This window comes from Lutra lutra, chromosome 4, assembly GCF_902655055.1.
Source record: "Lutra lutra chromosome 4, mLutLut1.2, whole genome shotgun sequence".
Taxonomy (NCBI): domain Eukaryota; kingdom Metazoa; phylum Chordata; class Mammalia; order Carnivora; family Mustelidae; genus Lutra; species Lutra lutra.
Genome location: NC_062281.1, coordinates 18481222 through 18508657, shown reverse-complemented (window position 1 = coordinate 18508657; position 27436 = coordinate 18481222). Strand labels below are relative to the sequence as shown.

At 39.7% G+C, this 27436-nt stretch overlaps 1 long non-coding RNA gene and 1 pseudogene across 1 annotated transcript in view; both read right to left on the bottom strand.

The window, feature by feature from the left end:
* LOC125098494 (uncharacterized) overlaps window positions 1–27436 on the bottom strand; it is a 610756-nt gene that overhangs the window by 26928 nt on the left and 556392 nt on the right. The window contains exons 9-10 of the long non-coding RNA XR_007126846.1: window positions 27167–27272; window positions 12204–12380 (exon numbers count right to left, since the gene is read on the bottom strand). This is a non-coding gene — a long non-coding RNA (uncharacterized LOC125098494). The remainder of the gene's footprint in view (window positions 1–12203; window positions 12381–27166; window positions 27273–27436) is intronic.
* Window positions 17491–19213, bottom strand: LOC125098493 (metalloendopeptidase OMA1, mitochondrial-like; annotated as a pseudogene).

The window sequence follows — 27436 nt, the reverse complement described above, 5'->3', positions numbered from 1 at the left end:
GGCAAGATTTCATTTCTTTTGATGGCTGCATAGTATTCCAGTGTGTGTGTGTGTGTGTGTGTGTATGTATATATATACATATATATGTATATATATACCCCATCTTCTTACTTTGCTTATTTTTAAAAAGTAGGAGTGTCTCTTCTGTCCCCTCAAGACTGTCTCTGTCTGTAGCCCACAGACAGAAGTTTGGTAAGAAGATGTGCATTTAAGTACACGAGCACCCTACTTTGATGTTAAAGGTACCTTTTTAGGTTTTCAGCTAGGTTTGGACTTTGGAAACAATCAAAGAAAAAATCATTTTTAGTATGTTGTATTAGTTTCACAATGTTGCTGTAATGAATTACCAAAAATGTAATGGCTTAAAGGAATACAAATTTATCCCACATTCTGGAGGTCAGAAATCTGAAATGAGTCTTACAGGACTAAAATCAAGGTGTCATTTGTTTCTTTTGGAAGCTCCAGGAGAGAATAAGTTCCTTTGCCTTTTCCAACTCCCAGCGTACATTCTTTGGCTCAAGGCCTTTCTACACTGCAAACTCTCCTACAACTGTCACATCTCTGTCTTCTGCCCCTCCTGCCTTCCTCTTGTATGGATGCTTGTGATTACATTGTGTTCACCCAGATAATCTGGGATAATTTCCCCATCTCGATATCCTTAAATTAATCACACTTATAAAATCTTTTCTGGCCACCTTGTAAGATAAAACACAGATTTGGGGGATTAGAATGTGGCCTTCTTTGGGAGTCCATTATTCAGACTATCATACCCATCCATAACTAAGTCAGAAAAAAAAGAAAACAAAATAATTTTCAAGAAAGCAATACCTTTCAAAGCAATAGCTGTAAGAGAATATCTTCTGTTTCTTTTTTTCTCAAAAAAAGAGGCAAAGACACAAGTATCTCTATAACCAACATAATATGAACATAATAAAAATTAAATGCAAGATTTTAAGTTCCTTCCAGAAAGTAAATGAATGTTTGCCAAGTAAGTCATAGTTTCTGATTTCTAGTGTGGTCAAGGATAAACAAAATGTCACTCTGCTGTATGAGGAAACTATTTAACATGTACATAGGGGAAAACTCATTTAGAAACACATTATCTGCCAAAATAAAATCGCAATTTTAACCTACCAACCTGAAATTACACAGAAATTCCAAAAGTAATTTAAAATCATAAGCTGGAAGGGATTAGAGGCAACATAATCTCCTAAATGTGCTAGACAGATGCTTATTTATGCCAGAGGTCAATGTTTAATTATTCTCTGTGTGTCATCAGCTGAGCCAGACAAAGGGAGGATGTGTGGAGGGAAAAATGGAAGAGAAGAAGAAGATCAGATATTAAGATACACACAACAAAAAAGGGGGGAAATCAAATACAGGAGAAGATGCACTATAAGCAACCAAAGAGGAAGAAAACAAAACAACCTGCCAGTCATTTTCTGCACGGGCAATTCCTGAGTGTAGAAAAACAAGTAAGACACTGACCTTGGTTGAGCATTCTACCATGCATGTGACACAAATCCTGCATCACTTAATTTAATTCTTTTGGAAATCCTGTGGGGGAGACACACCTCTAGTCATTTTATAGATAAGAATCCTAGAGAACAATATATTGATGGGGTGAAAGTCACATGGCAAACTTGGCAGCAGAGAGAAAATTCTAAATTGGGCCCTTTGCACCCTCTTTCACACACTATTTCCTGCTGCCTTAAATTTTCTGGGCGGGGGGTGGGTGGGGAACCTTCTGTGTTACACTTGTTTACATTAGAAGACACAAAGAAGACACAGTATTTTTCTCAAGGTAACGGAAGTGAATTGTTGTGATTGCTATTAGACAAGATATTGTGATGGATAGATAGGGTATATTATATGTGTAAAAAGCTGACTCTTTTGCCTATATTCTCAAAACAGAACAAAAACTATTCAATAATACAACAAATAGAAAATCTCTACAAAATGCCAGACTCTGTTCCAGGAGTTAAGAAATCCAGTGATAAACCCAGCATGAAGTTCCTGCCCATGGGGTCTCACTGTTTAAATGGGGAGCAAAAACATTGATTATGTTAACATTGATAATAAGAAGGGATAATTATATGATAAGACAAGTTTAAGTTGTAGTGTGTACTCAGAGTAAGGGCAATGAGCTTGGTTTCTAGAGAATCAGAGATGGCTTCCAAAAGAAACGGCTTTTGGACTGAGACTCAAAAGATAGGTGTTAGCTAGGAGTAAAGGTAAAGGTTGATTAAGGGATATTATCTAATTAATGTCTATATTTCAAGTATCCTTAGCCCAGTGCCTGAAACATTAAGGTTAAAAATGAGGAATACCATTCTTGTTGGCAGTTATAAGGGTATATGATTACAAGCTGTAAGGATGCTGAAGCTTGAAGAGGGGAAGTGCCGAGTTCTTTCCCCTGACCTTGTATAATAGAGCTGGGGAGAACCGGCTATAAGAAACTCTGGGAAAGGGGCACCTGGGCAGCTCAGTGGGTTAAGGCCTCTGCCTTTGGCTCAGGTCACGGTCTTGAGCCATAGTCCCAGGGTCCTGCGATCCAGTCCTGCATCAGCATCAGGCTCTCTGCTCTGTGGGGAGCCTGCTTTCCCCTCTCTCTCTGTCTGCCTCTCTGCCTATTTGTGATCTCTGTCTGTCAAATAAATAAATAAAATCTTAAAAAAAAAAAAAAGAAACTCTGGGGAAAAAATTTCTTAATGTTTTTAGCAGCATAAAGGAACTATGAACTTTGAGACCCTCTAGACCTTAAACTCCATGAAGCATATTTTATTTCATTTTTATTTGCAGTGCATTCCCAGCATGAAGCTGAGGACTTCGCTAATGTTACCATGGTCTTCTCATAGTGTTGTCCGGCTGAACGCTTTGCAATGACAGAAATGTTCTGTACATCTGCGCTATTCAACATGGTATCCAACATAGGTGGCTACTGAGCCTTTGAAAAGTGGCCAGTGTGACAAGCTGAATTTTTATTTTTATTCAGTTTTAAGAAATTTAAACAAAAATAGCCTGTTGAACAGCACAGATCTACATCCACATCCCCGCAGGGAATAATAGAACATATCATTTCTAAGAAGAGACTTTGGTTAAAAATATACAAGTGTCCAGATGAGTTCATAGTTTTATTGTTAACATATCTGTGGTTGAGATCAAGAGAACTATATTGTGTTCTCACCATAGATTTTAAGGTGTTGGAGTCAAGGACCGAGTATTATCTGGGAGACAAAACATAGGAGTCTTGTGGTAACTTCAGAAGACTGACACATATCTCTAAGTGCAGGACGTCGAATCATCCTGGATTAAACTCCACGCCTACCCTCTGCTTAGTATCCATACATTTATGGCAAGTCTCTCCATTTCTTTGTCAGTGCCCTCACCTGAAAGATGGGACCATTAATGACCACCAAACCCAGCATGTGTTATTTGACTAGTTCAGTATCTGTCACGTATTACGCACATTAGAGAAAGGAGTCGATTATCCTTTCCAGAAGTATTTAACTCATTTGGAAGGAGAATGAGTTGAACTCTGGGCCGCATTTAACACTGAGGATTCATTTATGGGTACTTTCTGACAAGTCAATGAAACGCAAATAGGAGTGACTATTAAGATGTAGACTGTGAGGAAAGACCAAGACAACTGGTTAATTTCACACTCTCCGGAAGAGCCAGCATGAAAAATAACTGCCTTTATCTATTACAAATCATGACTGGAGTTAAGCTGCTGCTAATCCTTGGAACCATTCAGACTTTCCAGAGGGGATGGGAGAAGAAAGGAAGAAAGAGCAAACCCACAAGGCTCTAGGTAAATCTTCGCAACTGTTTACAAGACAAAAAGGAACTTCTCTATAGAAACCAAATATAAACAGCATATGTTATTAAACTCAAAACACATGAAAGAATAAAAGAAAGTCACATATATTTTCTCAATGTGACAGAGTCTGAGGCAAGCTTTGGGGGAAGTTGAAGAAGGCCACAAAAAAGGCCTTAGCTTCTTTCAAATATCATTAAAATATGCCCCCCCCAAAAAGGGATTTTGTCTCTTTAATATGGATGCCACTCAGAAGCCCATAGAATACATTACTTTCTTAGAGTATACATCCATTGTTATGTGGTAGAAAGCAACTATAGATGCATCATGTAAATTTATAATTGGATAATGAAGGTCTTTCCTGCTTAACCCTTTGAAACAGATGAGGATTGTTCCCTGAACTTACTTTTCATTTTAAAGGTTTCATTACAATTTCTTCAAAGAGGGGAGCAACTATCACTTATTTTACAGTTAGTTCTTATAAAAACAAGTCTGTCATCCTCTATATCTGCTTTTTACTGTTGTGTAATGAATTATTACAAATTTAGGGGTCTAAAACACGCCCACTTATTAGCTCACAGTTCTGTAGGATTCTCTGGTATCTCGCAGAGCTGAGGTCAAGATGTTGGCTGACTGTATTCTCTTCTGGGGTGTGGGGTCCTCCTCCAAGTTTATTCCTGTTGTTGGCAGAATTCAGCCAACAGCTCTGTAGCTAGGAGACTGAGTCTATTCCCTTCCTGACTGTCAGCTTCAGGCTCTCTCAGTTTTTTAAAGTCACCCACATTCCTTCTCTTGTTGTACCTTCTCTCTCTTCATACCAGCATGGTGAGGCAAATTCTTCTCAAGTTTTGAATCCTCTGACTCTCATCCCACCACCGGTCAGAGAAAATTCTATGGTCTTAAAGTGGCTTGTATGATTAGATCAGACCCACCCCTATCTTCAGGTCAGCTCTGCCATATAATATATCGTAAACACCAGAAAGAGATCTCATCCCATTTATAGATCCAAGGGATGAAGGCTTTAAATCTGGGGGGGGGGGGCATTCTTGGAATTCCCTACCACGCTTTATATGGTACCCACAGGATGTCTTCTCTTTCATGCAAGTAATATCAGCAGCATTAAAATACTTCCCAGTTTTTTGCTCTTCTATTTAAATAAGCATTGCTAATGTAACCCATTTTCTGGTACCACACCACTCCCAGAAAAGGGAAGATTGGTTTTTTCTGGGCTCATTCCTCTAATTCTGAGTATATTCATTTAATAAAAATGTATTGAGTCACACGAGAGGCCAAGACACATGTTGGTTACTCTGGATAGCAACGCAAAGAAGAGGAGGTCTGCTGCGCATAAAGAAGTTGTAGTTGTAGTTGTACTTGTACTTGTACTTGTAGTTCCTTAGTGCAGGGAATGAATATGCAAACCACTGTGATAAATGACAAAACGTGATAAGTGTCATGCTGAAGGCCTGTGTGAAGAGCCACCTACTGCAGCTCTTAGTTGGTTAACAGCACCTCTGATGTGATAGAATGTAAAATGCATACATCTTAGAGACCACGGAAGACATTCACCACCGAGTAGCTTTTCAAACTTGGGATATTTGCTTAGCCTTTTCGAGCCTTGATTTATTTAGATATTTCATGGAAATAACCAGAGATACCCCTTGTGTTTGTTGGAAGATTATAAGTAAACCAATATGAAAGCCCAAAGTATATCTTAGCATTTATATGTCTGTTTCTCTTTTAGAGGAAGTCTTCATAGCCTCTACCTCAATGCCAACCCCAGAAGTTCAGGTGGGAAGTGAGCCAAACCAATAGCTTTATTTTCAGGCTCCTGATAGTCAAGGGGAGATCTACCCCAGAAACTGTCCTATCACTTGGTCCTTCAGGCTTCCATTTTTGGTATTTTGGCTAAAATTTAATGAAAGGTGCTCTACAAGTTGATTTGCATATAGGTATGGAACAGTAAATACTTATATTGTTTTGTCCTTCAGAAGCTTTTGGATTACTCACATAATAACCACCTAGCATGTGATGATAATTAAGTTGAAATAATAATGCACCAATGAACAACACAGATCTCCAAAAAAGGCTAACAACAGCCGGTCAGTTCTTGTATGTCAGCTATCTCTCTAGAACTTCTATTTGCACTGCCGACTGGCTTATTAGATTTTTTCTTTGTGGGTAGAGAAAAAGAGGTGTTTCATACATGTTTGAATGACTGCAGATTCTAAATGAGTGGGGCCTGAATCAATGATATATTCATCAGTGTACATGTTCTTTCAAGTATTTTTCACTTGGGTTCGTTGGAAAATGGCAGAATTCATTCCACGGAAACAGGTTCCGCGTTAGGCTTAATTCTGAGAATTATGAACTTCCTGTGTTTATAGTAAACATTGGGAATTCGAGACAATTGGGCTCTTTGTCAATCTCATAATGAGTGACTCTGAAAAGGTGAACAGATCCAAATGTAAGATAAGGCCAGGATCATGTGTCCTAGTTGCCTAAACTTCATCAGTCTCCAAGATTTAACTGTAACAGTTATTTACAGCCACAGTGGGAAGCTCACAGTAATTTGTTGGTTGTGGATTTAAAGACAACCTCAGTTAGGGAAAAAAAATCTAAGATTTCAATGTTTCTTCTTAATCAAATTAAAAAAACAACAAAATTTTAGAGCTTGAAGTCCGGAATTGTGATGCCACCAACTTTGGCTTTCTTTTTCAATATTCCTTTGGCTATTCGAGGTCTTTTCTGGTTCCATATAAATTTTAGGATTATTTGTTCCATTTCTTTGAAAAAAATGGATGGTATTTGATAGGAATTGCATTAAATGTGTAGATTGCTTTAGGTAGCATAGACATTTTCACAATATTTATTCTTCCAATCCAGGAGCATGGAACATTTTTCCATTTCTTTGTGTCTTCCTCAATTTCTTTCATGAGTACTTTATAGTTTTCTAAGTATAGATTCTTAGTCTCTTTGGTTAGGTTTATTCCTAGGTATCTTATAGTTTTGGGTGCAATTGTAAATGGGATGGACTCCTTAATTTCTCTTTCTTCTGTCTTGTTGTTGGTGTAGAGAAATGCAACTGATTTCTGTGCATTGATTTTATATCCTGACACTTTACTGAATTCCTGTACAAGTTCTAGCAGTTTTGGAGTGGAGTCTTTTGGGTTTTCCACATAGAGTATCATATCATCTGCGAAGAGTGATAGTTTGACTTCTTCTTTGCCGATTTGGATGCCTTTAATTTCCTTTTGTTGTCTGATTGCTGAGGCTAGGACTTCTAGTACTATGTTGAATAGCAGTGGTGATAACGGACATCCCTGCCGTGTTCCTGACCTTAGCGGAAAAGCTTTCAGTTTTTCTCCATTGAGAATGATATTTGCGGTGGGTTTTTCATAGATGGCTTTGATAATATTGAGGTATGTGCCGTCTATCCCTACACTTTGAAGAGTTTGATCAGGAAGGGATGCTGTACTTTGTCAAATGCTTTTTCAGCATCTATGGAGAGTATCATATGGTTCTTGTTCTTTCTTTTATTAATGTGTTGTATCACATTGATTGATTTGCGGATGTTGAACCAGCCTTGCAGCCCTGGAATAAATCCCACTTGGTCATGGTGAATAATCCTTTTAACGTACTGTTGAATCCTATTGGCTAGTATTTTGGCGAGAATTTTTGCATCTGTGTTCATCAAGGATATTGGTCTGTAGTTCTCTTTTTGTTGGGATCCTTGTCTGGTTTTGGGATCAAGGTGATGCTGGCCTCATAAAATGAGTTTGGAAGTTTTCCTTCTATTGCTATTTTTTGGAACAGTTTCAGGAGAATAGGAATTAGTTCTTCTTTAAATGTTTGGTAGAATTCCCCCGGGAAGCCGTCTGGCCCTGGGCTTTTGTTTGTTTGGAGATTTTGATGACTGTTTCAATCTCCTTACTGGTTATGGGTCTGTTCAGGCTTTCTATTTCTTCCTGGTTCAGTTGTGGTAGTTTATATGTCTCTAGGAATGCATCCATTTCTTCCAGATTGTCAAATTTGTTGGCGTAGAGTTGCTCATAGTATGTTCTTATAATTGTCTGTATTTCTTTGGTGTTCGTTGTGATCTCTCCTCTTTCATTCATGATTTTATTTATTTGGGTCCTCTCTCTTTTCTTTTTGATAAGTCTGGCCAGGGGTTTATCAATCTTATTAATTCTTTCAAAGAACCAGCTCCTAGTTTCGTTGATTTGTTCTATTGTTTTTTTGGTTTCTATTTCATTGATTTCTGCTCTGATCTTTATGATTTCTCTTCTCCTGCTGGGTTTAGGGTTTCTTTCTTGTTCTTTCTCCAGCTCCTTTAGGTGTAGGGTTAGGTTGTGTACCTGAGACCTTTCTTGTTTCTTGAGAAAGGCTTGTACCGCTATATATTTTCCTCTCAGGACTGCCTTTGTTGTGTCCCACAGATTCTGAACTGTTGTGTTTTCATTATCATTTGTTTTCATAATTTTTTTCAATTCTTCTTTGATTTCCTGGTTGACCCATTCATTCTTTAGAAGGATGCTGTTTAGTCTCCATGTATTTGGGTTCTTTCCAAATTTCCTCTTGTTATTGAGTTCTAGCTTTAGAGCATTGTGGTCTGAAAATATGCAGGGAATGATCCCAATCTTTTGATACCGGTTGAGACTTGATTTAGGACCAAGAATGTGATCTATTCTGGAGAACGTTCCATGTGCACTAGAGAAGAATGTGTATTCTGTTGCTTTGGGATGAAATGTTCTGAATATATCTGTGATGTCCATCTGGTCCAGTGTGTCATTTAAGGCCTTGATTTCCTTGTTGATCTTTTGCTTGGATGATCTGTCCATTTCAGTGAGGGGAGTGTTAAAATCCCCTACTATGATTGTATTCTTGTCGATGTGTTTCTTTGATTTTGTTATTAATTGGTTTATATAGTTGGCTGCTCCCACGTTAGGGGCATAGATATTTAAAATTGATAGCAGACCTGTACCCCTGGGGATAAAAATATATGTTTATAAAGCTGTAAAAAAAAAAAAAAAAAGAAAGAAAGAAAGGATGAATCCCCAAGTTTTGTAGCAACATGGACGGGACTGGAAGAGATTATGCTGAGTGAAATAAGTCAAGCAGAGAGAGTCAATTATCATATGGTTTCACTTATTTGTGGAGCATAACAAATAGCATGGAGGACAAGGGGAGATGGAGAGGAGAAGGGAGTTGAGGGAAATTGGAAGGGGAGGTGAACCATGAGAGACTATGGACTCTGAAAAACGATCTGAGAATTTTGAAGGGGTTGGGGGTGGGAGGTTGGGGGCATCAGGTGGTGGGTATTGTAGAGGGCACGGATTGCATGGAGCACTGGGTGTGGTGCAAAAATAATGAATACTGTTATGCTGAAAAAAATAAAAAATTAAAAAAAAAAAAAAAAAAAAAAAAAAAAAAAACAAAATTTTAAAGCAGCATATGCCTAATTCATGAATTCCACTCTTAGTCTTCAAGGATCCCTGCAACTTCATAGTGATCGTACTGATCTCTTTTGTTCTACTTAATAGTTGTTCTATAACAGTTTAATAAAGACAAGTTGAAGATAGGAATGTTCCCATCATTTTTATTACCTAAAGAAGAATAGAAATCTGCCCTTCATCTTTCCATAGAGAAGCTTAGATATCTATCTATTATATATTAAACAGATCTATATATTAAACAGACATGTAATATATTTACATATATATTACATATGTGTGTGTGCGTGTGTATATATATATATATATATATAATAAAATGAACTTTAAAATATATCTAACTCCCTCAGAAATTTGTCCCAGATTATAGTAACACTTGGGTATAGCCACTCTCTGTTATCAGAGTTTGAATATATCATCTGTGGTTTATATAGGTCAAGAGCTTCCTCCTTCTTTTGTGCAATTTCACGTTTATAACCATTTCACTGATACGTACAACATTTTTCCATAAATACCAGTACTAGTAAGTACAAATGTATAATGATTAAAAATGTAAAATATCTTAGGAAGACAGTGCATCATATAAAAAAACGCAGTAGGTATTTTATGTGTGATACAATTATTTAGCAATGCTGCAGATTTTTTTAATACAAACTCTATAGGCAGTATATTTCCTCATTCATAAAGTGTACAGAGATTGAGTTTTCTAATAAATTTCACATGAATTGCAATTACATGTTTAAATAATTTTCCTTTTCAGAAAAAAATGTCACAACAGGACTCTTTGTCCTGTTTTGCAATTTCAACTCCTGGGTTTTTAAACAATACCTCATAGTTTTATTTTCTATACTCCAGAAAAATATAATCTATAATTATTCACGAAACAGTTACAACAATCCTTTAATTATTATTAAATCTCCATTTTAGAGCTTAGGCATGAAAGAGGTGTGATTGAGATATGTCTGCTCTGTATTTCTGCCTCCTCTCTTCCCCTGATAGCCAGCTAACACACAGCAATATTTAAGTTGCTGAGCTACTCATAGATTAAGGTCCCAGACTTTTCAAAATTTAAAACCACACATATACACACTGCACACAAATCTGATTTTAGTTTCTTGGAGAAAGTGGCTTTTAGGAGTTTTCAAAGCTTATATTCATGTTAAGATGGATTAAGCATCCATCCACTAAAATTTGAACTTGATAAATTGTCATAAATTGCTGTGAATCTGTGTACATGTCCCAATTTGAATTCTTAATTTTTTAATTTTATTTGAATTTTTATTTCCCACCTAATAAACAACCTTTCAGTGACTCGGAGACACTGATGATCAAGAACTACATTAACAAGAGTAAGAACATAGGTCAGGAAGTGTGTATTATCCTTTGAAATGAAATAAATAGAAGAGACCCTTTGTCAAAGCTCCTGCATCTTCACAGGGCCCCTTTGTTACCATAGGACAGGAGATGAATCTTGTAGTTTCGAAAATGTGTGGGAGGTGGGCTCATTGATTCCAGAAAGAGGGGTAGGAATGGTAAAGAAAGAATCTCTTCATCCTCGAGTGTCAGGAATTTTGTCAATCCAGGTTGGGACTAGTTCATGAGAAGCTTTAAAGATAGGAGCAGGAAGAAATGGGCTTTTTTAGTGGGTAACTCTCCTCGGAGCAAAATAATTCCCCACCTGGGTTAGGTGGAATAGTGGTTTGTTCCATAGATGGAGAACTTGGGGAACTTTTCTTTTTAAATATTTGTGATTTGTATGATATTTATGAAATGAGTTACCATATTCTTGAACCAATTATATCAGCTTTCTTACCCAGCTTGTAGTGATTGAGCATTGTGGGGGAGGGGTTGCAACTGTGTCTCTCTTAACTCAGCCCAACTTCCCATTACTTATTTTTGAAAATGCCCTATGGACTCTCTAGTCATCAAATATTATTGAAACCCCATGTGAAATAACCAGAACATTTGTATTGAGTTTCCATATGGATTATGCAGGGGTTTCCAAAATAACGCAAAATATAATTGGTTTGCTGGGTCTGCACCATGTGAACGTAAGATTAAAACAAACCAACACAAACTAACCATTTTTTCACGAGATTATAAACCTAGGGCACACCTGGTTTTGTCAATTAGGCCACTAATAAAGAAGAGATATGGAACCAAAAGCCCAAAGAATGGATCTTCATTAAAAAGGAAAAGTTCACCAAGCAAGTGGAGAGATGACAGTCATCAAAGCACTTGTGAAACAACACAGTGTGATGAGGAAGGCCTTGCCTGGGGTCAGACAGACTGGGGCCTCAGAACTGCTCCACCCTCGACCAGCCATACCCCTGACAAATTAGTTGTCCTTTCCAAGCCCCACTGTTATTTTTTTTCCACATATAAAACAGTAATAATGGCAATTTTCATCCATTTATATTCATTTTCATCCATTTACGACATTGTGTTGAGCGCCTCTTATGAGCTACACCCTCTTTGGGTGCCAGGAAAATAGTAACAAAGACTATAAACAAGAGCGTCTGTCCTTGTGAAACTTACCTTTTCGTGGGGGTGAAGAAAAGATAAACAAAATGATTAAGTAAATGGATAGTGCAGTAAAAGATGAACAAGAAGAAGATGGGGAGTGCTATAGGTAAAGAGATTGTAGGTTGTGTGGTCACAAAGAGACTTACTATTATAGTGATGTTTGAGCTACTTTTTTTTTTTTTAAGATTTTATTTATTTGACAGAGAGAGAGATCACAAGCAGGCAGAGAGGCAGGCAGAGAGAGGAGGAAGCAGGCTCCCCACTGAGCAGAGAGCCTGATGCGGTTCTTGATCCCAGGACCCTGAGATCATGACCTGAGCCGAAGGCAGAGGCTTTAACCCACTGAGCCACCCAGGCGTCCCTTGAGCTACTGTTTTAAAGATGAGGAAGTGAATAGATCTTACCTGGGTGAAGAGATTCGAGGGAAAGAGAATGTGGATCCACTTTTTTGGCCACCATGTTGCTCTTCTCCAAAATAAGAACACTTAGCTCTCACGGGTAACGTCCTGTTAGGATCAGCACCTCAGTGAACCTGGATTCAAGGTTGACCTTCCAGTAGGGGATGAAGTTGGGGTCTCTCTCTGTGAGAGACAGTGTGCTGGAGTTAGACGAAAAATTCATGGCATGTGACCAATATCCATCTTATGCCTCATGTTAGAGAAATAGTGTATAATACTGTTTCAAAAATGGAAAAATGGGATTTGAATTCTTTGATTGGCATTTCTCCTAATGGATAAATCAGTCATGAGAACAGGAAAAAGAAGAAGAAGAAATGCAGTAATGTTATTCTAAGTGACTATTTAAAATTAAACAGAATCACAAACACTGGACTCTGATGATACTTTCTCCAGATTTTTTTTCTTTTCGATCTGTGTGTGTGTGTATTTTTTTCCATGAAAATTCATGCTAAGGAAGACCACATTCTAGAAAGTCTAGTTTAGTTTATGACTATTATGTTGACTATTAAGCCAATTATTAAATATGCCTACATGATCAAGTCATATTTCCATTTTTTACCTCCATTTTTGATATGTAGAGAAAGCTTATAAATTATCCCCTGCCTTACTTATAAGTATCCAATAAACTAATTTGACTATTTCTCCACTGGTTATTTAATGGGAAACTTCTGGGAACCATTTTGTAAAACAAATCAGTCTCAATTCCTCTGAATGCTTATATATTTACATAGGGCTTTTTTCTAGTATGGGGAACCCCCATTTCTTCAGCAGGAAGGACAACTCAGAGCTCCAGGAAATAAAAGCTTGTCATTTTCTTCCTTTTCTCGCTGTCTCCTGCCCAGGCTAATCTTGTGTGGCCCGGAGAGGAGCTGAACTGAAACACCCATTAGACTGCCCCGTATACATCACCGGGGAAGTGAGTGAGAGCTGATCTGTGGACTGCTTTGTTTTGGCATCGTCACAGCCACTCTGCTGACATGGAGAGGGCAGACAGGGAGCCCAAATTGACTGTGACCTTGGGAACACAGAGGAAGGCTGCTCCACCTCTCCATCACACATGAATCTGCAGCTGACCTTTGTATATAAGTGTTGAAAGCTTATGCTTTATGGAATTCACAGACGGCATTCCCAAATTCCCAGCAAATTCCCTCTCTTTAACAGGTGAGCTCTATGGCAGGAGAAATTAAGGGATTAGCATACTATGTCATTACCCTGACAAAATCTTCTCAATATAGTTCTAAGACTTAAGAATAGCATTCATGCATGATTCTTATAACTTGGAGCTATAAAAAAGCAAACACTGGAGTAATATCTTAAAGATCAGACTAACAGGGGCACCTGGGTGGCTCAGTGGGTTAAAGCCTCTGCCTTCGGCTCGGGTCATGATCCCAGGGTCCTGGGATCAAGCCCCACATCGAGCTCTCTGCTCGGCAGGGAGCCTGCTTCTCTTCCTCCCTTTCTGCCTGCCTCTCTGCCTACTTGTGATCTCTCTGTCAAATAAATAAATAAAATATTAAAAAAAAAAAAAAAAGATCAGACTAACAGAGGGGATGTGGCTTTCCCATGGTGGCTCATTTAGGACCCAGAGGTAGAATGGATGGATGCTATTATTAAATATACAAATCTATTTATATAACTAATCCTTATTGCCTCCTTTTAAAAATTTTTATTTATTTATTTGAAAGAGACAGAGAAAGCACAAGTAGTGGGAGAGGCAGAAGGAGAAGCAGGCTCCCCACTAAGCAGGGAACCCAATGAGGGGATAAATCCCAGGCCCCTGGGATCATGACCCAAGCCAAAGGCAGATTCCCAACCGACTGAGCTACCCCAGTGCCCCTAATTATTGCCTCTTTAATAACACTAGTATTAGAGTTTGCCTAAGGTCTTAGAGATATGTATTATTTCCTCACCCAACCAATACATGTCGCAATAAAAAGTTAGAAACCAAGCCCTAATCCTGAATCTATTCATTGCTCTCCCTCAGCTCATCTTGAACATGGCCTCCAAGGAAAAACTGCAGGTAATTACGCAGATAATTATGTTGGATCCTCAGCAACCTCTAGTATCATCCTTCCCCTTCATATCCTATTGGGGCTTACACATACGCCTTTGATCTTTGTGATGTGTTGTCTAGTGAGAGGAATTTGCAAGCCATTCATGAAATTTAGTCAAAGCCGTGTTAAAAATGTAACCGGTACCAGGAATACTGATTTCAGAAAATATCTGAGAACCATAAAAGAGAGAGCACAGAGAAAATAGTAGGTGTCCATGTTTCTTTGCCTCTCTGTGTATTTAAAAGGAACAAGTATTTTCCTGGAGTGACAACAGAAGAAAGATCATTTTTCAATTATGTTATTAATTTTGCATCATAATTCTACTCATCACTTGGCTTTGTTTGTATGCATATGTGCATGTGTTTTCTCTTTTGAAAGCAAGGAGAAAGGGTTGGAAACAGTAACACTGCCCAGGAAGGGGCAAAAAAAGTTTAAATGAGTAGATGATGCTTGGGTTGGAATCTAAAAGATGATGCTTCTAGTTGGTTGAAAATGGGGAAAGAAAAGCAAGGCAGAAAGAATAGAGTTTGCAAAGGCACAAACAGGCACATTCTGGGCTTGCTTTGAAAAACCATGTTAAGTTGAGCCTTAAAGCATGGCTTTTAGCTTGGCAGTGATGAGAGGAATAACTTTCCATCTTAATTCGAGTTCCACCAGAAGAAGATTCTGAGGCAAGGATAGTAGTGCACAGCACTGAGTTGGCAAGAGATCCCAGGAAACTCATTTAAGGAAATATGGGAGTAAATAGGGAAGGGAAAGAAACCACAATCTGGTAAGTTATGTAGACATTTATCACTGTGGACAACTGGAAGTCAATCCTGCAAGGATTGAATTGGGAAGAGTATAGAGAATATAGTTCAGAGTTTATCAAGACCCAAGCACGCTGGGGCATTAACTAACTAATCAGTTTGTCATCATTGGAAAAAAGCACTAGCTCTGGTATGTGTGGTTTGTTACAGTTGAAAAAAATCTAAAATCATGTCCATGACCTGCAGAGCTCTAGGTGATCTGTGTGGCCCTTCTTGCTTGTCTGGCCTCATGTTAACTTAGACCAATTGGAGCTCATTCTGGTCTGGCCATACTGGTCTCCATCCTTTTCCTTCAACATGGCAAAGTCCTCAGGGATCTGGATGTTCACTTCACCATCCTAGACATCTCCTCCCTATGTTTCTGCTCGTTTTTCATTTTATTTATATCTCTATTTAGAATTCACTTTATCTGAGATGTTTCCTAACCTTCTGTTTTGAGATGCCGCCATGCTTCCACTTTATCTCCTCAGGCTTCCTCATGGTTGGTTTACTTTTTGTTTACAGATTCATCCCTAGTGCCTGGTACATAAAAGCTACTCAATAAACATATGTCAGATGAATAAATGACTTTGGGTCCTAAGCCGGACATTTTTTTTTTTTTTTGGTCCATCATATCTGAATACTTTTCCACTTCTCAAAACTGATTTTAATTTTGTGATTGCAACATGAAAGATGCCAGACAGTTTCCCTACAGATAAAATTTAATGGAAAAAAAGATCATATATGGATCCCAAAGATTATAGAATTTATTCTTATGGAGAAAAACCAGCAATTATTTGTGCATGATTGTCCTATCTGCAGTGGATAAAGTTTTCATTAGGGAGATAGAAATTTATAGGAAAGGGCACAAGGTTGCATTTGTGTGAGGACTAGTGATGGACATAGTGATCCTTTTCTGTGTGCTTATTTTGTTTGCTTTACTTTGTTTTGGTTTGATCCAGAATGCAAGGGTTTCCCTCTCACTCTGTCACGTAGTTTGTAAGGTTATCCTGACTCCTAATGAGGGCAGGGCAGGATATTAGTTTCACTTTGGGTTCAAGTTTTTGCCTTAAGGCAAGGATTTGACAGCACTTATTAACTTAACAATCTTCTGAATCACTATGATTCATTTGGTGTTTTATTTGCCTGTTTATTTACATGAGCACAATAAGAGCTGCTGATTAATACACAAAGAACTTCTTAGTGTGTGGTTAATAAAATAGTCCTAAATTATATTAAGACTTAAAAAAAAAAGCTTTATGTGGAGATTTTATATATCCTCGGGGGTTATAATTTCAACTTTTGTGTGCCAGAAATATCTAATTGCCTTTATTAGCTTGCTTATAGATAGCACGAACCAATAAATATTGTTTACTTCTCTGGGTTTGGTCTGGCCTGCCTATCACTGCAGAAACATCTTTTTTTTTTTTTCTTTAATTCTGAGATCCCCTAGCTTGTCTCTGCTCCTGGCTTGCCAAAAGGAGACTTTTTTTTTAGCTTTTTGTAAAGCTCAGATCCCTTGAGTCGTAGACCAGATAATGGGCCAGTGACCATGGAAGACTTTTTAGATACCAGTTCTCACTTTTTATTACATTATCCAGAATTTCTAAAATAAACACGTTACTCCTGGGACAAAGGGGAAAAAAAAAAAATATATATATATATATATATATATAAAGTAAAGGTGTGGGAATGATATTTCCCCCTGTGGGCACATTGAGAGAGAATATCTACCATCCATTGAAAAGTCATGCAAAAGGAATTTGGCAAACAAAAGACATAAGGAAAAACAGGTTCTGGTAAGAACTCCAATTAAATGATAAATATGGTCTCTTGAAGTAGTATGGTTTCAATGAGGTGGGTCTGATTATTGATTAAAAGAATAATCTTAAATGTTTTCTTAAATATCAAGCCAATACCCCAAGGTATCTTCAGCTTCTCCTTCATCCGTGTGCCAGGCCCATGGAGAACTCCTCCTGGAGGTTAAGGGCTGAGCTGTTTGACTTTTCTCAACCACTGATTTCTGCAAGAAGGGATGCCTTTCTGATTTACTTTTCCTCACAGCCTTAGTGTAATCACTTGCACACAGTAGGGATGCAATTAGTGTTTTTTCAAAAACGTGCCATATAAATTTATTCAGTGACATTTTCCTTGTTGAAGATATTTTAAAAGAAGATAACTGATATTTTATGAAAAGTAAATATCTAGTAGAATGATTTAGATAATGGGAATATACATGATTTAGCTCCCAAATATCCATTTTTGTTTTCATTTCAAACATCTTTTTTTTTAAAGAAAAGGAACATAAAAATGATAGATTGCTGCATTCCTCTTCTTTCCTGATTCTCAGAAATTTTAATTCAACTTCCAGTCATTTTCTCAACTATACTCCTACTTTTGAATGGGAAAGGTATCCACTTTCTGTTTTCTTAATGGTGATATTTAGGTTTTCTTTCTCTGATTCTTTAAGAAAATGGTTCACATTGGTTTCAAATAGTAATCGAATCTGGTCCAGAAGGTAATGGGCAACTACAGATCTTTCTAATTTTGAGAGTCTGAGATGGGAATCTATTCAAAGTATTCAGCTTCAGTTCTATGAGAAGAGTGTGTGGATAACCACTCAGGCAACTTGGGATGACCTTGGAAGCTCTCTGCAATCCCATCTACCACCCAAACCCTGAAACTGGCCCTTCTACCCACACAGAACTTTCCAGCAAGCTGGAGTCGGATAGCGTCAGCTTTAGCTTCCAGTGTCCTACCGTATGTCCATCAAACATACATTCCTGCAATCGAGACTGTCATTACTGTCCCCCAAGTGCCAAGCTATCTCCCTGGACAAATGGCCCAAATCACTGTGAGAAAAATCAGACCTAAGACTTCTAGTAAATCAAGGCAGCTAGCTTTTTCCACAGCGTGCCCAGGAACCACATGCACTAGTTCTTAACCCAGAAGAAAGAGGCAGGTTGATGAACGTCAGTTAACACTAATCAAAACCCCAGTGAAGATGAACACTTGTCCATTTGGAATCAGAAAGGCAGTGCTCCCCTTGGCAATACACACCCTAAAATTGACATCACAGAGGTATTTATATCTGAGGAATCAACAACTGAAATAACCCAGGGGGCTCTCAGAGACCCCTGGGGTATATTTCTTTATGTTCAAAGAGATGATAATCCACTTCTTTTATAGTCTTCTCTTGGGCATCTTTCTCACTTAGCATATCACTTAAAAATTCTTCCATTCATGCTTCATATTCCAGTTCTGACAGAAGTCTGAAAAAGTACTTTTGTCAATCAGAGTAGCTTGCTCCTTCCTGTGTTCCACTCACTTCCAGGGGAGTAAAATAAAACACCGCAAACAGTAAACCACAACTACTCAACCCAAAGAATAATTTTAATATTTTTCCCTTCCTTACCCTCTCATTAAATAGTTCCTTCTCCTTCAGAGGAAGTGCTCACCACCATCCCCTGATGCCCCCACATATTTACAAGGATTGCAAGTAGTTTCTGCACTGGTTTAAGAATTATCAACAGGAGAGAAGCCAGAGCTGTTGAAAAGAAGTGTAGGAAACTGCACGCATCACTGTTCAAGCAGGCATGATCTTTTATCAGTAGCTGCCTTGAAAAAGAGTCATTGCAGACAGTGCATTTTTGGGTAAGTATTCCTTACTTTTGGTACTCCAGAGGCATCCTGTTCTTCTGTTATTGAAAGTCCTATAAAAATGAAAGTTTCCAGGCAGAAAAGCCAACGTTTTCTTGTAAAATGATTTACTTCCAGGCCCTGACACTTATTTACTATGTGGTTAATTTGTACTTGATGGCGGTCCAGTGAGGTTACAGCTAATGTGTTACATTTTCTCCAGTTGGTCACTGAATTAGAAAAAAAAAAGTACAACTTAGTAGCAGGCTGTAGGTCATAGAGGAAGGTCATCTTTTTTTGCTTATCCTAGCAGAGGCAAAAGTCAAGATGATTCCTTCCAGTTAGAGACTGTGTTTGTTTGCTTGCGTTTTGGAGTTAGTAAGTATTGCAAATGCCTCTTTTTCTTCCCTGCCATAAACTCAATGAGGGAAAGAACAATGACTTGTTACTATTATAATACCAACACCAGGGACAATACTTACAAATAATAGATGCTCCATAAATATGTTGAAGGAAAGAATGCAGGAGCCAGCAAAACCATTTCGTAAATGCTCATTAGAGCGCTGTGGTGAAATCAAGTAGACTTGACCTAGAAATCAAACAGGTTCAAGGCACAATCCCTCCCATTTTCATTATCTATCCTTTCCTAAATCTTTTTTTTTTTTTTAAGATTTTATTTCTTCATTTGAGAGAGACAGACAGACAGAGAGAATACAAGCAGGGGGAAAGGCAGAGGGAGAGGGAGAAGCAGGCTCCCCGCTGAGCTGGGAGCCCGACATGGGGTATCATCCCAGGACCCTGGGATCATGACCTGAGGGGAAGGCAGATTCTTCACTATCTGAGCCACCCAGGTGCCCCGATCTTTCCCTAAATCTTGAAAGTTCTAAGCCTCAATTTCCCTAGCTAAAGAATGAACAGAAATCAGTCTGACTAGACCTTCGAAGACTCGTGAGCTTCTCTGAAGACAATGCAAAGGCACGGTGTGTTATAAACTGCTGTATGAATGTATGTTCAGACATGGCGTGCCACCCTGACACCAATCAGGGAAATAAATAAATGTTGGAAGAAACATTTGATAAACCACTTGAAGTGATGGGTGAGAGCTTTTAGCACTCCTATACCAAGAGACATGCTCCTTTCAAATAATGCTGAATGAAGCTTTCTTCTAAGAAGAAGTTCACTTACTAGCAGACTTTTGAATCTAGAGAGGGACAGAAGTATGGAGCCAGAGGTGCATTGCCTGAGGCACAGAGGATGACTCCTCCACCCCCAACAGCTTTCCCTGAAAATTAAAGACACAAAAATTTATTTCTTTAAATTAAGGCTTTGAGATGATGTCTGCCTAACAAAGACAACAAAGTAGAAGTCTGCCTGGGATGTACACCTACTGTCCATCCAACCTCCTGTATAATCATGTGAGAGTCTTATTGGACTACATCAGACCTGAAGAAACTCAGGTATCATGAAGTCAGAATATATTATATTAATGCAGGAGGGACCAAGCTCAGTCTTATTGGCCAAAAAGTTAATCTCGCATGGCAATGTTGGGACAGACCTGGAGTGAGAACCTCCTGGTATACCAAATGTTTTACAGGTGATTATATTTTAAGTATTGATTCAAAATCATTGAACAGATTGGTTATTTGGAGCACATTTTCCATTCTCTCTGTCTTGAAATGGATGGACTCCACTCCAACCAGGAAGATGAAAACTGGTAACAGCTTGCTAATGGATGTCAGAATCTTAGCTCATTTTATTCAAGTGTTCTTTCCCTTATTCCTTAATTCATCAAACATGTATTAGATGCCTAAATTGTCCAAGCATCTGGAGTTGCATAGGGAATTATAGCAAATACAAACAAACATTGTGTATATGTGTGATCTGAAATGTTTACTAGTTGTGGTGTGGGAGAAGAAACATACCATTAAAATAAAACATTTGGCTCTTGGGCTAATTTCCAAGGTGTTTGGAAAAAAAAAAAAAGAATGTCCATTTTGTGTGTTCCCTCTTCATGACTGGGTTGGATCAGGAAAAGAAAGCCACCAGAGATTTGACTACAGTATTTCATTTCTCTTCTACAAGTTAATTAGAATACTGACATTCAAATTCTGCCTACTCTCACCTTTCGCAAGATTACCCGAAAACTTCAAAACAGTTTGAAATAAACTCCCCTATTCATTAGTGAATTCAACAAACATTTATAACACCTATCCTGTGCCAGGCACAGTGAACAAGAATGGGGGAGAAAACACAAATAAAGAGCTCCAAAAGAGCTCATTATTTGAAAATACGCTGCCGTTGAATGAAGAGCTTACAATTCTGTGTGATAGTATAACTGTATGATTTCATACAAACTACAGAAGAGGCATAACGCGGAGAAGGGAGAGGTTGATTGGACCTAGGTGTTCAGAGGTTTTCTGGAAAACATTAAGTTTAAGTTACATCTGGAAGGAAGGATGGGGGTGAAGGTAGAGACGGGCATGTCAGAAGGAAGGACCAACATTCACCGAGGAAGAGACACCTGCAACAAAACGTGTGCCTGGGAAATTTAATCAATTCATGACTGCTGGAGCAAAATGTGCTGAACAGTACTTATATACTTAGTTTTTCAGGTATTGAGACCTTGAGTATAATGACCTTTCTGATGCATTAGTTGAAAGCTGCATGGAGTCTTCCACATTCTCTGGCTGTTCTTGACACTATGGTGCCTTTGTGATCATATAGTTATGATATGGTTAAACCCAACAATGTCCTTGTGAAAATGGTCAAGTGTTTGTAGAATTGACTACATGAGGGCAAAGATAAAATTGGGAGACCACTTTGAAATACTTGTCTATGGCCACAGAAAGATGTGTCCAAGATCTCTAGCCCTCTTTGCCATCTCCTTCCTAGCAACTTTTATTTTCTAATAGGCTTTTTCATCCATTCCCTCCCTTTACCCTCCCCTTTCTCCCTCCCCCTCTTCCTCCTCTCCTCCCCCTTCTCCTCTTTCTTCTTCTTCTCCATCCCCCACACCCCTTTTCCTCTATGACCTTCTATGTTTATGACTACATACCAAACCTGGCCTTTCATCTGTAAAGTGATTTTAAATCTATCCTTCCAGAATTCTTTAGAACTTCCTGTGGAGAATCCTCGGGGATGACTGAGTCAGTGACATTATAGGCTTACTGTCTTCACAGACCTTTGACAGAGTCATATAGATCTACTATTTAAATTGGGGCTTTGGGCAAGATTTCATTTGAAAAAAGAGTGCTTATGCCTCTTTCAGTGTTAAAATTACTCCCCTTCTAGTTTAATTCTCATCTTTTGAGGATAAATGGAAGTAAACAGAGGAGCAGTGACAGTATCAACACCATATAGCTACCTAGACAGAATTACACTCAGACATGGGTCTTTTATTCTCAGATGTTCATCCCATAGGTTATTCTAGGCAAAGAGTCTCCTCTACCACCTTGCCCCTTATAGCAGAAGAAATCCCTGTCTGGCAGCTGTCATGACAAAGAGGGTCACCATGTCCTCCGTGTTTCCCCCTCAACTTAGTTATCTCCTAACCTCCTTTTGTCAGAACCCCTCTGTCCACAACTTTCCATACTGAATTCAATTTGAACCATTTACTATGTTTATTATGCTCAGCCTGGGAAACACAAGGTTAAAGGTGTATGTGCAGTCTTTGAAATGGAGTTTCTCATGACTTCTCTGGGGATGGGGGACATAGACCTGCATACACCCGACTCCTTCAGTGAAACCATGAGAGTCATGTTGTTATGGGTTGAACTGTGTCCCTAAAAAGGTATGTTGAAGTCCCAACTCCCAGTACTTCAGAAAATGACTTTATTTGGCAATGAGGTGGTTGTTGATATGACTTGTTAAGTTAAATGGGGTCAGACTGGAGTGGGGTGGGGCCTTCATTCCACATGACATGCCCTTGTAAGTAGATGGCCGTGTGGAGACACAAGGAGAGACAGAGCACACCATGTGAAGATGGGGGAGAGGCTGGAGTGATGGATTCACAGCCCAAAGAACACCAAGGACTGCCAGCCATTATTTGAGCTTAGGAAAAAGGGATGGAACAGAGTCTCCCTCAGAACCCTCAGAAAGAACTAAACCTGATTTTAGCTCTCTGATGTTGACTTCTAGCTTCCAGAACTATGAAACAGTAAACTACTGTCTTAGGCCACCCAGTCTGTGGTACTTTGTTAGAGCAGCCCTGGGAAACTGAGACAGAAGCATAACATCCACAGGTGAACAGCCATTTTCAACTTGGCTGTGTGTCTGGCACACCGCTGGGAGTAGATGACATTTTATTTGGGTGCTCACGGGTAAGTTGAGATTGTTCAGAGGGGAAGAGGAGGATGGGCATTCACAGCAAGGAAGAAAAAGCAGAAGCAAAGGACAGGATATGAAAAGATCTTTTGACGTTTCAGCAATGCTGAGTAGCCCTGTACAGCCAGCCTGGGACATGAGGTGCTTTGGGTAAAGACTGTTGCAATGTTCTTTTGCAACAAGAGAGTTTACTTAAAAAAAGGGAAAAAATCAAGTTTTGAAATCACTGTGTGTTTTTGTCTGTGTGTGTGTGTGTGTATGCTTGCGTTTAAATATGTATCTATCCCCAGATGGTTTTTCTTTCTTTCTTTTAATTTCTTTTTAATTATGGCAGCTATTCTCCAAACATGTTTTTGTTTATCTCAAACTAAGTATACAGTTTCAACATATGGAGCATATTTTGTTTTACTTCAGTTTATCTTAAGAAATCAGCTTTCCTAACTCTTGTTGGCAGTGGACCCAAATGATTTCTTACTTTTTATTTCCCTCTTTACTTTCTCCTCTTCCTTCTTTTCTTTCAGTTATGATTGGTCTCTCTCTCCCTCCCTCTTTCTTTCCCTTCTTCCTCCTTCCTTCTTTCCTCCCCTCCTTCCTTCTTTTCTTCCTTCCTAACTTCCTCCCTCCCTTCCTTCCTTTCTTCCTTCCTCCCTCCCTCTCCCTCACTTCCTCCCTCCCTCCCCCACTTCCTTCCTCCCTCCTTTCTTTTCTTTTTCCTTCTGGAACGTTATAACAGATTTCCCATGTGGATGTACTGGCTCATTTAGTGGCAGGAACCAACTGTTCCTTGGCTTGTGCACATTTAGCCAGCCTAGAAAATACACAAACTGGAAATAATGGGAATAAACAAGTCAGGAGTAATATTTACTCTTTCATTTATAGCACCATGAACCTGGTATTCAAGTCTGTTCATAATCTGGGCCCAAACTTTTTTATCAGCCCTGTTTTGCATGATGCTTTTCCAAAACTTGGTGTATTTGTCTCCCTTACACTTTCTCTCATTAGAAAGCTCATTTTCATCTTCTCAGCCTCCTGAATTCCACTGACCCTTCAAGATCCAGTACAGATATCCCTAGCTTTCACCCATTTTATGATGCTCCTTGGCAGAATTAATCATATTCTCCTCTGGATTCTCCTAGAGCTTTGTATGCCTCTATCCTTGCTTTATTGTGATTGGTATTTACTTCCACATCTATCTCCTCCACTACTCTGAGGTCAAAAGTGGTTTCTCATTGTTCTAAACTCTTCAGTCCAACAGAGCAGTGGCACAGAGTGTGCGCGCCATAAATTCTAACTGGAGATACACTGGACTGCAAAGAGATTGCAATCCTTCTACAAGGAGTGAAAAGCTTGTCTTTTATATCCTTGCAACTCCTAAAATCATTTGTGTTCTTCCCAATTTGCAGAGTGCTGGGCACCTGAGGCATAAAGCCACCTGGAAGGCTGAGTATGAGACTGTAGGGCAGCTTATGGTTTCTTGGTACGTATATCCGTGTAGCAGAAACTGGACGTCAAGCAGACTTTAAATGTAGCGTAGACGCGCAGTCATACATTTGTGAGTATTTCTGCGGTGACACTAGACAAAAGTGTTGACCACTTAAGCCAACTTTAAAAACTGGAATCAGTTGCACTATTGCTGAGATGGCTTCTGAGGGTAAGTGTGCTGGCAATGACACATGAGGTCTGCCACAAGCATGAAAGGAGTAGTGGCATGTGTGATGACTACTTAGCACGTCTGTTCTCCCCTAAAACAAAGCCAATGTCTTTGGTCCTAAGACCCCCAGCACATTACTTGACACACTGAATATGATCTACGCAGGGCTGCTAAGTGAATGAATGAATGAATGAATGAAGATTGTCTAATCTGATACATAGCAAAAATGCCAAATTGCCAGTTTCATAGGCACAGCTCTGCAATTCTTTTTTTTTTTTTAAGATTTTATTTATTTATTTGACAGAGAGAGAGAAAGAGAGAGATCACAAGAAGGCAGAGAGGCAGGGGGAAGCAGGCTCCCCGCTGAGCAGAGAGCCCGATGCGGGCCTCGATCCCAGGACCCTGAGATCATGACCTGAGCCGAAGGCAGCGGCTTAACCCGCTGAGCCCCCCAGGCGCCCCCCAGCTCTGCAATTCTTACACTCCTCTATAATTATGAAGCCTCTTCAATGACCCTGTGATATCAGAAACGTTAAAAATTATATTGCATGACCCCTAATTTCAGCAACTTAATTCCAGTATCAAAGAATTATAATGGCCTTTTTTTTCCTGTCCTCCAAGCACTGTCCAATGGACATCGGTGCACTGAGTAGAGTTAGTGGTCCACAAGCTAAGCTTAGGTTCAAACCATGTTACTTACAATGACTGTGGTTCCCCCTCTTCTCGGCCACCTTTTTTCTTTTTCTTTTTCTTTTTTTTTTTTTAAAGATTTTATTTATTTATTTGACAGAGAGAAATCACAAGCAGGCAGAGAGGCAGGCAGAGAGAGAGGAGGAAGCAGGCTCCCCACTGAGCAGAAAGCCCGATGCGGGGCTTGAACCCAGGACCTGGGATCATGACCTGAGCCGAAGGCAGCGGCTTAACCCACTGAGCCACCCAGGCGCCCCATCTTTTTTTTTTTTTTTTTAAGAGAGAACATGCAGTGATGAGAGGCAGAGATTGAGGGAGAGATTCTTAAGCAGGCTTCCCCTGTAGCACAGAGCCCAGCTCGGGACTCAATCCTATGAAGCTGAGATCATGGCCTGAGCCGAAATCTGGAGTCCGGCGCTTAACCAGCTGAGCCACCCACGCACCCCTGATCACCTCTTTCTAACAAGGGGCTTGGAAGTAGCAGTAATATAACGTGGGAGAAAAATGCAGAGAGGATGAAATGGATGAGGTGGCTTGTGAAGCCAGGGAGGAAGGCAGATCACAGGTGGACGTGGGTGCCGGTGGGTGGGGTGGAGGAGGAAGACCAGAGGGCCAGTTGTGCAGTATGGGGACCCACGGGCACCAGGAGTCAGCCTCACCACCCAGTGCCTCTGGACTTAACTGTGCTTCTCCCTGACGTCCTCACCTTCACTCCTTATGGGCAGATCGAACAGCTTTGTGTGCTATTATACTAAGAGACTTCTACATCTGTCTGGCACTTTCCACGGGAGAGTCACAGCCCTGAGCCTGCCTTAGGGTATGTTTGTGCCACATCAGGACTATGGGACTTTGTGACGGAGGAGAAATCCTACTGGCTTCTGTCCATCCTCATTAAAAGTGGTGCGCGAGGGGCGCCTGGGTGGCTCAGTGGGTTAAAGCCTCTGCTTTCGGCTCGGGTCATGATCCCAGGGTCCTGGGATCGAGCCCCACATCGAGCTCTCTGCTCGGCGGGGAGCCTGCTTCCTCCTCTCTCTGTCTGCCTGCCTCTCTGCCTACTTGTGATCTCTGTCTGTCAAACGAAATGAATAAAAATCTTAAAAAAAAAAAAAAAGTGGTGCAAGAAGGAACCGAGATTGCAGATGAGAATTACAGAATGTCAAATGCTACAGACGTGTGTCTGCATTATTGTCTTTATATGGTCCTTGTGGTAGGATATTACTTCTCAGCTGAGGAAACTCCATCTCAGGCCCCAAACCAGAGCCTGAGAAAGCACCCAGTTCCTCAGTGGCTGAGTTCTAGAAGCCAGCTTCATGGCTTTCACTCCCTTCTGTTCTTGTTTTTGCTTCCCTCACCCTCTTCTCCAGAAACCAGGTTGTCTCTGCTAGGAAGTGGGTGAGTTTTTGGTTTTGGTTTTGGTTTTTTGTTGTTGTTGTTTTTCATTACAAAAGCAAAACCTCACTTATTATATTATTATTTAAGGACCTTGTTTCATTTTTCATTTAAACTTGCAGTTAAACAATCAAAATAAGGAATTTATGTCTATACTTGGAAGGGAATTTTCTAGTTGAACATCTCCCAGATCTGGATGCTGAGTTCTGAGCGTTTGATAAATTGCCTACCTGGTGACTAACGAACTAAAGCTGGGGGGTGGGGGGCGGTCCCTCACTGACGCATGTCTCCTGGCCCAGGGTTGCCTTTCATGGAGAGCAGGGTTAATCGAGAGATAACGTCTTTCCAAGCAACATTAAATATTTCAAGCAGTACCTGACAGTGGAATCCTAAACCAGCCATGCCATCAAGTCAGGGGTCTTAAGAGATTTTCCACATGCATGTGGAACTTGGATCCAGCAGGCAATTGTTCTCAGGTGTCCTGAGTGAAAGAAAATAGTTTTGATGAGGAAGGAGCTGGGTCCCGATCCCCACCACATGCTATGGAGAGGGGGAGTGGTCCAGTCCTCCTTAGGGAGCAAACATGGAAGGAAGGTAGGCAGGACACCCACAGGGGAATTGGTTATAGTTCACCACAAGACCACC